General features: G+C 42.6%; 1 non-coding gene across 1 annotated transcript; it reads right to left on the reverse strand.

Moving 5' to 3' along the window:
* Positions 1–11,196: 11,196 nt before the first annotated feature.
* Positions 11,197–11,270, reverse strand: TRNAI-AAU (transfer RNA isoleucine (anticodon AAU)). The gene has a single exon. It is a non-coding gene; the product is annotated as a tRNA-Ile (tRNA).
* Between the last annotated feature and the right edge of the window lie 943 nt (positions 11,271–12,213).

The following is a 12,213-nucleotide window of genomic DNA, read 5'->3' on the forward strand; positions in this document are numbered from 1 at the left end:
AAACGTCCTCTGGCAGGAGCAGCTCCAGGAGGAAAAGGCAAGAGGCCCAGAAGGGGAGCAGCTGGGGGAGACGTCCCAGTTCCCTGTACTCCACTCGAGGCACCCACCCCTGTGCCGGAGGAAGGGAATCCGATTCCCGTGGTGGTCACCCCCGTGTCCGGGGAGGATATGCCGCCCGAGCTGGCAGCACAATTAGCAGCGTGGTTGGGTAAAGGTAGCAAGGGCGCCACGTCTGACGACGCGCAGGTGTTGATGAAGCAGCTGCGGGAAACAAGGGAAGCGACGAAGGCACCATCGCCGGCTGCGGCAGTAGAAAAACCACCTGGGTCAGGTCCAGTCGCAGATACAGCTTCCGGTTCAGGTAAGCGGCCATTGCCGATTGCGAGGGATGAGTCGGCACCCTCTCGAAGGGAAAAGTTGGGTCAACATGTCCCTCTGGCTATCAAAGAGAAGATATGGGCAGGGGAGTATATAAACATCTTCTCGTTGCTTACCGATCATTATGAGATGGAGCATGTTAAGAGCCAAAAGGAGCTCATGCATCCGAGTGTTTGGCGCGCAAAGATGGCCGCCTTTAAGGTAAATGAAAACATTGGTAATTGGGGCAAAGCATGGGGGGTTTTTACATCCATCTTGGGTGAACGTAGGCCCGAATTGCTGCCCGAATTGCTGATTTATCAGTCACGGATCATGGGGTATTCAGTATCTCACGAGGGCAACCATTGGTTTTGTTACGATAATATTTTCAGAAAAGCGAAAGAGCATGATAAAAACTTAACTTGGGATTGTTATGATTCTGTGTCCTGGTCCAAAATGGAGGATTCTGGTATGTTGAAGGTGCCATTGGTAGGGAGTAACGTTGGCGAATCCTCCCGCCAATATGCGGGGACGCCCTTTCGATCAGGTACGAGTAACGACAATCACTCGAGGCCAATCGGCAACACAGGTAAAAGGGGGGTTTGTTGGAACTTTAACAGGGGGAAATGTACTAGGCCCCAGGGGTCATGCAAATTTAGGCACGAATGTGGGGGGTGTGGGCAATCATCCCATCCTGAGTCCATGTGCAGAGCCAAAACGGGTGATAACGGGGGTAGAGGAGGCGCCAAACAGGTCTGACATAGTCCGAGGGGCGCCTTTACCTACTCCGATTGATACCATGGCAATGATTCCCTGGCTCAGCGAATACCCGGATCACGCTTCCGCTGGGGTGTTGCGGAACGGATTTTCATATGGTTTCCGCATCCCAGTAGGGGAGTTTCAGGGTATAGCAAAATGTAAAAACCAGATATCGGTCTTACAGCATACGACCGTGGTACAGGAAAAGATCGGGAAGGAGGTGGCTCGAGGTCGAGTCGCCGGTCCATTTAATGTGCCACCAGTTGCTAACTTTGTTTGTTCCCCTTTAGGGGTGGTCCCCAAGAAGGACCCGGGTGAGTTTCGGCTGATACATAATTTATCAGCCCCACGTGGTCTTTCCGTGAACGATGCGATAGACCCGGAAGTGTGTTCGGTGCGGTACGCATCCTTCGATGAGGCCGTAGCCATATTGAATCGCCTGGGGCCCGGTGCGCTGATGGCAAAATCTGATATCGAGTCAGCGTTCCGGTTGCTCCCGGTACATCCAGACGATCAGCGTCTCCTTGGTTTCATGTTTCAGGGTCACTATTACATGGATAGGTGTATGCCGATGGGGTGCTCTATATCGTGTGCCTATTTCGAAAAGTTCAGTTGCTTCCTGCAATGGGTCTTCACAAAGAAGACGGGGTTTCAACATGTTATGCATTATCTCGATGACTTTTTGTTTCTGGGGGCAGCCGGGGATCCGGAATGTGGACAGGCTTTGAATGCATTTTGTGTCTTGATGAATCAGTTTGGCGTGCCATTGGCACCAGGTAAGACTGTGGGTCCCTCGACTTGCCTCGAGTTTCTGGGGATCGAGCTCGATTCCGAGGAAGGTTGTTTTCGTTTACCAGGTGACAAAGTGTTAAGGTTCAGGGCATCCCTGCAAATGTGTATAAGTGAGTCTAGGGTTAAGCTACATCAATTACAGCAATTGGTGGGGCAGTTGAATTTTGCCCTAAGAGTTATACCGATGGCCCTCCCCTTTTCTCGCTCGATCGCTCAAGCCATGGTCGGCCTGAAGGAGGGTCATCATCGCACAAGGCTCTCGGCAGAGGTTCGCCAGGACATGCGCATTTGGTTGGCATTTCTGGCGGATTTCAATGGTCGAATTGTCTGGAACAAACCAGCCGTGTCCTCTGAGGAGCTGGGGCTGTGGACAGATTCGGCAGGGAGCATTGGTTTTGGTGCCATATTCGGCACTCAGTGGTCGGCACAAAGATGGCCGTCATGGTGGCATGTTAGTGGTCTGACAAGTAACATTGCTTTCCTAGAACTTTTTCCCATTCTGGTGGCCCTGAGAACTTGGCCCGAGGGGTTCAGAGATCACTCTGTGGTATTCTGGTCTGATAACATGACCGTTGTTGAGTGTATCAATAGCCAGGCAGCACGATGCAAATGGATTCTGAGATTGCTCAAGGAAATTGTGTTATTGTGTATGCAATTGAATGTACTATTTAAGGCAAGACATGTCCCGGGGGTGATGAACCAGGCGGCTGATGCGCTTTCTCGTTTTCGTATGCAGGCCTTCTGGGGTTTTCTGCCCACAGCGGACCCGGTGGCAGCACCCTTTCCCGAAGCTCTCTGGTCTCTCGGTGCCCCGAATTACAGAACCTCGTGGGAGAGAGTTTAGCACCCAGGACAAGGAAGGCATTTGAAGGGGCGTTCCGTTCCTATTGGGCCTTTTTGGGGGTGGCTAGAGGGGAGCTTTGGGGCCAGGAGGAGTTGGTAGTGAAATTCCTGCTGTCGTTACGGCAGGCAGGCAAATCAGTGGCTACGGCCCAGAGGCATCGGGCCGACATTTCCTTTGTGGCTAGGGCTCATGGGATCCAGGACCCGACAGCGTCTTTCGTTGTGCAAAAAGCGCTACGTGGGTGGCAACGCCTTGAGGGTCGCAGAGTAGATGAAAGGCGCCCGATAGGTCTGGATAGCTTGGCCCTGTTATTATCTAGACTCCCTGCAACATGTTCATCCCAGTATGAAACAGTGTTATTCCAAGCCGCTTTTACGCTGGCATTCCATGGGGCTATGCGGGTAAGCGAATTAGTGGCGAGGAACAAGCAGGACGTGATGGGGGGACTGTGCCAAGAGCACGTTCAGATCAGAGGGGAGACAATGACTGTCTCGTTCGTCAGGTCCAAGACCGATCAGGGTGCGATGGGTGATTGCATAATCATACAAAGGATCCCCGGGTCCTCCATGTGCCCGGTGAGTTGTGTAGAGGAATATTTAGCACAAAGGGTGGCATCATGGGGGGGGACCTTGTTGAGACACGCTGACGCCACCCCACTGACGAGGTTTCAGTTTCAGCGGGTGCTTGCGATGTCGATTACTGCTGCGGGCTTGAACCCGGGCGAGTTTGGGACCCATTCCTTTCGGATAGGGGCTGCTACAGAGGCTACAGCCAGGGGTCTGAATGTCGAACAAGTTAAACGTGTGGGGCGTTGGTCCTCCAATTGTTATAAGAGGTATGTGCGGTTGCACATGTTGTGAAGCTGTAATGATGTACTCACGCTTCTTGTTTTTGTTTGGTTTCAGTTGCGCAAGCCTACGAGGCGGGGCGGACTATGCAGTCGACCCAACACCGGGCCAGCGGTCAGACTTCACCGGCTGTGAAAATGGAGGTGTGGGTCGTGGGCCACTCATACGTGAGGCGTGCCGCGAACGTATTCAAAGCAGGTGACATGATTCACGTGGCTGGGGAATACGGGTACAGTGTGTCCTTCTACGGAAAGGGCGGACTCTGTATTGACCAGTTTCAATCATTCTTTGAGGGTTTGCTAGGGCGGACGAGGTCACCGCCGTCTATAGTCATAGTACATCTTGAGGGCAATGATTTGGTCACCACTGGTAGACGACTTCTTCTTGAGGCGATGCTTTCCACTGTAGGTTGGTTGGCGAGGAGAGTTCCAGGGTGCACGATTGCATGGTCACATATGATCCCACGAAAAGTATGTCGGGGGGCTATTTCTGTTTCTGCTCTGAATCATTCAGTAAGAAAAATTAATAACAAAGTGAGTCGATTGTTCCGTTCCAATACACTGCATTCTATTTCGCATGGTTGTATTACTGGTGACAGTATGTATTTGGGGGATGGTGTTCATTTGTCCCGGGTGGGGAACGAGTTACTCATAGGAGACTGTGTAGCTTGGCTAAAGACTTTAAGACATGACCTTTAGGTAGGAGTGTTGTGGGGGGTCCGGATAGCCGGTCAACTATCCGGCCTGTGGCGGTAAGGTCATGATCGGTGAGCACTAATTGGAAGATCCCTATGAGTGGGCGTCACCCATTACGGATGGGAGCGCTCGAGGGAGGTGGCCATTGGCCCCTCAACGGGGAAGGCGGTCCCTTCTAATGATGGGCCGCCGAAAGGAAAGGAAAGGCGGTCAAGGCCCCTTCCTGGGTAGGAGGGGCTACAGCCCCCTCCTGGAGAATTTCCCGGGGCCAGGTCATCTGCGACGGCAGATGTGGTAAGTTGTGTGGGGTTTGGGGGGGGTCTACGCTACCTTCTAGATTCCTCACACGAGTCCTCGGACGACCTTTAAGTGGCGTCGAGTTTATAGGGGCCCCCGTCAAGTCAAGGGAAATTGGTAGTTGCACTCGAGGTACACCTCTGTGCGGTCGCCCCTCACAAGTGAGGGGGATATTTCTGGTTAGGGATCTTGACACCGGTTACGACCTTGCCGTTGGCCCTTAAACGTTAGGATGTACAATTTCAAAATTTAAAGTTAGATGTTTTGTAGGATGTTAGTTCGGCTAGGAGAACCTTTGTATTAGAGAATATGTTAAGGTTAGCCAAACATCGCAATGTGGTAATGAAATTGTACATAATATGAAACTGTTATTTTAATGTTTTAATTTTGCTTCATATTTTAATAAATACGGCCGGGAGGGTCACTCCCTCCCGTCTTCCAAAAGTTCAGAACTGTTTCCGGTTTCCCATCCTTGGGGATTGTGTTGAGAGGGGGTGGCGGGTATCTCAGCCATATGGAAAGGGGCGACCACTCGGTCCCCCCGAACGTATGGCGGAGTACCACGATCCCCACGGGAAGCCATCTTGGGCGGGAGGCGAGTCTCGGCTGGTATGCCCGAAGCGGCGTAGCCGGGGCGCGCCTTTTTCCCGCCCTGGAGTGGGCTGGCCTAGACACTGACGCGGCCGGGCCACGCCCTCGGGGCAGGCCGGGGCGGGTTTACGCCCGCCCTGAAGACGGATAAAAGGAGCAACAAGCCAAGGAAGCATCCTCTTGTTCCTGTGCTCTGAAGCTGCACCACCTCGCTGCACGTGAGCTCGAGACGGAACGAAGAGCCAATTTTGACCCACCCACCAGCCCCTGAGGACAGCAAGTGGTTTTGAATAAAGTTTGATGTGGCAACTCTTTTTTTGCAGGTCCGGATTATTATTGTGATAACTTTGAATATGCAATAAAGAAATGGTCAATTTGGGGTATGTTTTGCAAATAAAGTAATCCGGCTCTAGTGTTGATCAGTAGCATGCTTTTAATAAAGTTGTTGCGTTTAACTGTTTTTTAAGTAATTTAGTCATTTAGTTTAGAACTGTCGTATTTATTTTGGTCGGGCGGTAAGGTCATGATCGGTGAGCACTAATTGGAAGATCCCTATGAGTGGGCGTCACCCATTACGGATGGGAGCGCTTGAGGGAGGTGGCCATTGGCCCCTCAACGGGGAAGGCGGTCCCTTCTAAGGATGGGCCGCCGAAAGGAAAGGAAAGGCGGTCAAGGCCCCTTCCTGGGTAGGAGGGGCTACAGCCCCCTCCTGGAGAATTTCCCGGGGCCAGGTCATCTGCGGCGGCAGATGTGGTAAGTTGTGTGGGGTTTGGGGGGGGTCTACGCTACCTTCTAGATTCCTCACACGAGTCCTCAGACGACCTTTAAGTGGCGTCGAGTTTATAGGGGCCCCCGTCAAGTCAAGGGAAATTGGTAGTTGCACTCGAGGTACACCTCTGTGCGGTCGCCCCTCACAAGTTAGGGGGATATTTCTGGTTAGGGATCTTGACACCGGTTACGACCTTGCCGTTGGCCCTTAAACGTTAGGATGTACAATTTCAAAATTTCAAGTTAGATGTTTTGTAGGATGTTAGTTCGGCTAGGAGAACCTTTGTATTAGAGAATATGTTAAGGTTAGCCAAACATCGCAATGTGGTAATGAAATTGTACATAACATGAAACTGTTATTTTAATGTTTTAATTTTGTTTCATATTTTAATAAATACGGCCGGGAGGGTCACTCCCTCCCGTCTTCCAAAAGTTCAGAACTGTTTCCGGTTTCCCATCCTTGGGGATTGTGTTGAGAGGGGGTGGCGGGTATCTCAGCCATATTGGCTTAGAGACTGATTGAAAGTATGTTCTTGGCATTGTTAACTTTATGCTCTAAAGACTAAACTAATAGGCTCAATAAATATATAGCATACTATTGAAGAAATAGCAGATGATGAAGTGCTACCGATTGTTAACCCGGGATAGTTGGAAAGCTTATATTCAGCTGTTTACATTCATACTATATTTATATTTCATCAACAAGACAAAACAAAAATGACCTCAATAAATTGCAATAAATAAGAGATTTAGTTACTTGGCGTTAGAACTTAGAACCATTAATAGATATTCCAGGAGCTTTCAGAATAATAATTAATTCTACAACTATATCAAATGCATTCATCCAATCCTTCAAGCAGCGTTTGATCCAAGGTGATAAACAGTCAAAAATGAGACACAAGAAAAATTTATCTTTTTTCAAACAATTAAACTTGGCCTGTACAGGGATCGAACCTGTGACCTTGGCGTTATTAGCACCACACTCTAACCATCTGAGCTAACAGGCCGTTTTGCACAAATTCCTGGAAGTCCAGCATATGAAGAAGTGCTAATGATAGTGAACCCGGGAGATTTGGAAAGCTTAATTTCGGAGGTTTACCATGAAGTTATAAATATATAATATCAACATGAAGAAACTAATATGACTTTAGAAAAATTACAATACAAAAGAGATTTTCATACTTAGTGTTAGAACTTAGAGCCATTAATGTTTTTTCCATGTGTTTTAGCAATAAATAACAATTCATCACCTATATGCAATTGATTCATCTAATCATTCTATCAGCTTCCCCTCAAAGGAAATATAGACATACACATTATACAGAAGAAAATACATCTATTTTCAACATTAAAGGAGCATCAAGTATTGGCTTGGAGACTGATTGAAAGTATGTCCTTCGCATTTTTTAACTTTATGCTCTACAGACTAAACTAATAGGCTCAATAAATACATAGCATACTATTGAAGAAATAGCAGATGATGAAGTGCTACCGATTGTTAACCCGGGATAGTTGGAAAGCTTATATTCAGCTGTTTACATTCATACTATCTTTATATTTCATCAACAAGACAAAACAAAAATGACCTCAATAAATTGCAATAAATAAGAGATTTAGTTACTTGGCGTTAGAACTTAGAACCATTAATATATATTCCAGGAGCTTTCAGAATAATAATTAATTCTACAACTATATCAAATGTATTCATCCAATCCTTCAAGCATCGTTTGATCCAAGGTGATAAACAGTCAAAAATGAGACACAAGAAAAATTTATCTTTTTTCAAACAATTAAACTTGGCCTGTACAGGGATCGAACCTGTGACCTTGGTGTTATTAGCACCACGCTCTAACCATCTGAGCTAACAGGCCGGTCTGCACAAATTCCTGGAAGTCCAGCATATGAAGAAGTGCTAATGATAGTTAACCCGGGAGATTTGGAAAGCTTAATTTCGGAGGTTTACCATGAAGTTATAAATATATAATATCAACATGAAGAAACTAATATGACTTTAGAAAAATTACAATACAAAAGAGATTTTCATACTTAGTGTTAGAACTTAGAGCCATTAATGTTTTTTCCATGTGTTTTAGCAATAAATAACAATTCATCACCTATATGCAATTGATTCATCTAATCATTGTGTCAGCTTCCCCTCGAAGGAAATATAGACATACAAATGATACTGAAGAAAATACATCTATTTTCAACATTAAAGGAGCATCAAGTATTGGCTTAGAGACTGATTGAAAGTATGTTCTTGGAATTGTTAACTTTATGCTCTAAAGACTAAACTAATAGGCTCAATAAATATATAGCATACTATTGAAGAAATAGCAGATGATGAAGTGCTACCGATTGTTAACCGGGATAGTTGGAAAGCTTATATTCAGCTGTTTACATTCATACTATCTTTATATTTCATCAACAAGACAAAACAAAAATGACCTCAATAAATTGCAATAAATAAGAGATTTAGTTACTTGGCGTTAGAACTTAGAACCATTAATAGATATTCCAGGAGCTTTCATGATAATAAATAATTCTACAACTATATCAAATGCATTCATCCAATCCTTCAAGCAGCGTTTGATCCAAGGTGATAAACAGTCAAAAATGAGACACAAGAAAAATTAATCTTTTTTCAAACAATTAAACTTGGCCTTTACAGGGATCGAACCTGTGACCTTGGCGTTATTAGCACCATGCTCTAACCATCTGAGCTAACAGGCCATTTTGCACAAATTTCTGGAAGTCCAGCATATGAAGAAGTGCTAATGATAGTTAACCCGGGAGATTTGGAAAGCTTAATTTCGGAGGTTTACCATGAAGTTATAAATATATAATATCAACATGAAGAAACTAATATGACTTTAGAAAAATTACAATACAAAAGAGATTTTCATACTTAGTGTTAGAACTTAGAGCCATTAATGTTTTTTCCATGTGTTTTAGCAATAAATAACAATTCATCACCTATATGCAATTGATTCATCTAATCATTCTATCAGCTTCCCCTCAAAGGAAATATAGAGATACACATGATACAGAAGAAAATACATCTATTTTCAACATTAAAGGAGCATCAAGTATTGGCTTGGAGGCTGATTGAAAGTATGTCCCTGGCATTTTTAACTTTATGCTCTAAAGACTAAACTAATAGGCTCACTAAATATATAGCATACTATTGAAGAAATAGCAGATGATGAAGTGCTACTGATTGTTAACCCGGGATAGTTGGAAAGCTTATATTCAGCTGTTTACATTCATACTATCTTTATATTTCATCAACAAGACAAAACAAAAATGACCTCAATAAATTGCAATAAATAAGAGATTTAGTTACTTGGCGTTAGAACTTAGAACCAATCATAGATATTCCAGGAGCTTTCAGAATAATAATTAATTCTACAACTATATCAAATGTATTCATCCAATCCTTCAAGTAGCTTTTGATCCAAGGTGATAAACAGTCAAAAATGAGACACGAGAAAAATTAATCTTTTTACAAACAATTAAACTTAGTCTGTATAGGATCGAACCTGTGACCTTGGCGTTATTAGCACCACGCTCTAACCATCTGAGCTAACAGGCCGTTTTGCACACATTTCTGGAAGTCCAGCATATGAAGAAGTGCTAATGATAGTTAACCCTGGAGATTTGGAAAGCTTAATTTCAGAGGTTTACCATGAAGTTATACTTATATAATATCAACATGAAGAAACTAATATGACTTTAAAAAATTACAATACAAAAGAGATTTTCATACTTAGTGTTAGAACTTAGAGCCATTAATGTTTCTTCCATGTGTTTTAGCAATAAATAACAATTCATCACCTATATGCAATTGATTCATCTAATCATTGTGTTAGCTTCCCCTCGAAGGAAATATAGACATACAAATGATACTGAAGAAAATACATCTATTTTCAACATTAAAGGAGCATCAAGTATTGGCTTAGAGACTGATTGAAAGTATGTCCTTGGCATTGTTAACTTTATGCTCTAAAGACTAAACTAATAGGCTCAATAAATATATAGCATACTATTGAAGAAATAGCAGATGATGAAGTGCTACCGATTGTTAACCCGGGATAGTTGGAAAGCTTATATTCAGCTGTTTACATTCATACTATCTTTATATTTCATCAACAAGACAAAACAAAAATGACCTCAATAAATTGCAATAAATAAGAGATTTAGTTACTTGGCGTTAGAACTTAGAACCAATTATAGATATTCCAGGAGCTTTCAGAATGATAATTAATTCTACAACTATATCAAATGTATTCATCCAATCCTTCAAGTAGCTTTTGATCCAAGGTGATAAACAGTCAAAAATGAGACACAAGAAAAATTTATCTTTTTACAAACAATTAAACTTGGCCTGTACAGGGATCGAACCTGTGACCTTGGCGTTATTAGCACCTCGCTCTAACCATCTGAGCTAACAGGCCGTTTTGCACATAATCCTGGAAGTCCAGCATATGAAGAAGTGCTAATGATAGTTAACCCGGGAGATTTGGAAAGCTTAATTTCAGAGGTTTACCATGAAGTTATAAATATACAATATCAACATGAAGAAACTAATATGACTTTAAAAAAATTACAATACAAAAGACATTTTCATACTTAGTGTTAGAACTTAGAACCATTAATGTTGTTCCATGTGTTTTAGCAATAAATAACAATTCATCACCTATATGCAATTGAATCATCTAATCATTCTATCAGCTTCCCCTCAAAGGAAATATAGACATACACATGATACAGAAGAAAATACATCTATTTTCAACATTAAAGGAGCATCAAGTATTGGCTTGGAGACTGATTGAAAGTATGTCCTTGGCATTTTTAACATTATGCTCTAAAGACTAAACTAATAGACTCAATAAATATATAGCATACTATTGAAGAAATAGCAGATGATGAAGTTCTACCGATTGTTAACCCGGGATAGTTGGAAAGCTTATATTCAGCTGTTTACATTCATACTATCTTTATATTTCATCAGCAAGACAAAACAAAAATGACCTCAATGAATTGCAATAAAGAAGAGATTTAGTTACTTGGCGTTAGAACTTAGAACCATTAATAGATATTCCAGGAGCTTTCAGAATAATAATTAATTCTACAACTATATCAAATGTATTCATCCAATCCTTCAAGCAGCGTTTGATCCAAGGTGATAAACAGTCAAAAATGAGACACAAGAAAAATGTATCTTTTTACAAACAATTAAACTTGGCCTGTACAGGGATCGAACCTGTGACCTTGGCGTTATTAGCACCACGCTCTAACCATCTGAGCTAACAGGCCGTTTTGCACAAACTCCTGGAAGTCCAGCATATGAAGAAGTGCTAATGATAGTTAACCCGGGAGATTTGGAAAGCTTAATTTCAGAGGTGTACCATGAAGTTATAAATATAAATTATCAACATGAAGAAACTAATATGACTTTAGAAAAATTACAATACAAAAGAGATTTTCATACTTAGTGTTAGAACTTAGAACCATTAATGTTTTTTCCATGTGTTTTAGCAATAAATAACAATTCATCACCTATATGCAATTGATTGATCTAATCATTCTATTAGCTTCCCCTCAAAGGAAATATAGACATACACATTATACAGAAGAAAATACATCTATTTTCATTAATAAAGGAGCATCAAGTATTGGCTTGGAGACTGATTGAAAGTATGTCCTTGGCATTTTTAACTTTATGCTCTACAGACTAAACTAATAGACTCAATAAATACATAGCATACTATTGAAGAAATAGCAGATGATGAAGTGCTACCGATTGTTAACCCGGGATATTTGGAAAGCTTATATTCAGCTGTTTACATTCATACTATCTTTATATTTCATCAACAAGACAAAACAAAAATGACCTCAATAAATTGCAATAAATAAGAGATTTAGTTACTTGGCGTTAGAACTTAGAACCAATTATAGATATTCCAGGAGCTTTCAGAATGATAATTAATTCTACAACTATATCAAATGTATTCATCCAATCCTTCAAGTAGCTTTTGATCCAAGGTGATAAACAGTCAAAAATGAGACACAAGAAAAATGTATCTTTTTACAAACAATTAAACTTGGCCTGTACAGGGATCGGACCTGTGACCTTGGCGTTATTAGCACCACGCTCTAACCATCTGAGCTAACAGGCCATTTTGCACAAATTCCTGGAAGTCCAGCATATGAAGAAGTGCTAATGATAGTTAACCCGTGAGATTTGGAAAGCTTCATT

This window comes from Lissotriton vulgaris, chromosome 4_1 (assembly GCF_964263255.1).
Source record: "Lissotriton vulgaris chromosome 4_1, aLisVul1.2, whole genome shotgun sequence".
In the NCBI taxonomy this organism is placed as follows: Eukaryota; Metazoa; Chordata; class Amphibia; order Caudata; family Salamandridae; genus Lissotriton; species Lissotriton vulgaris.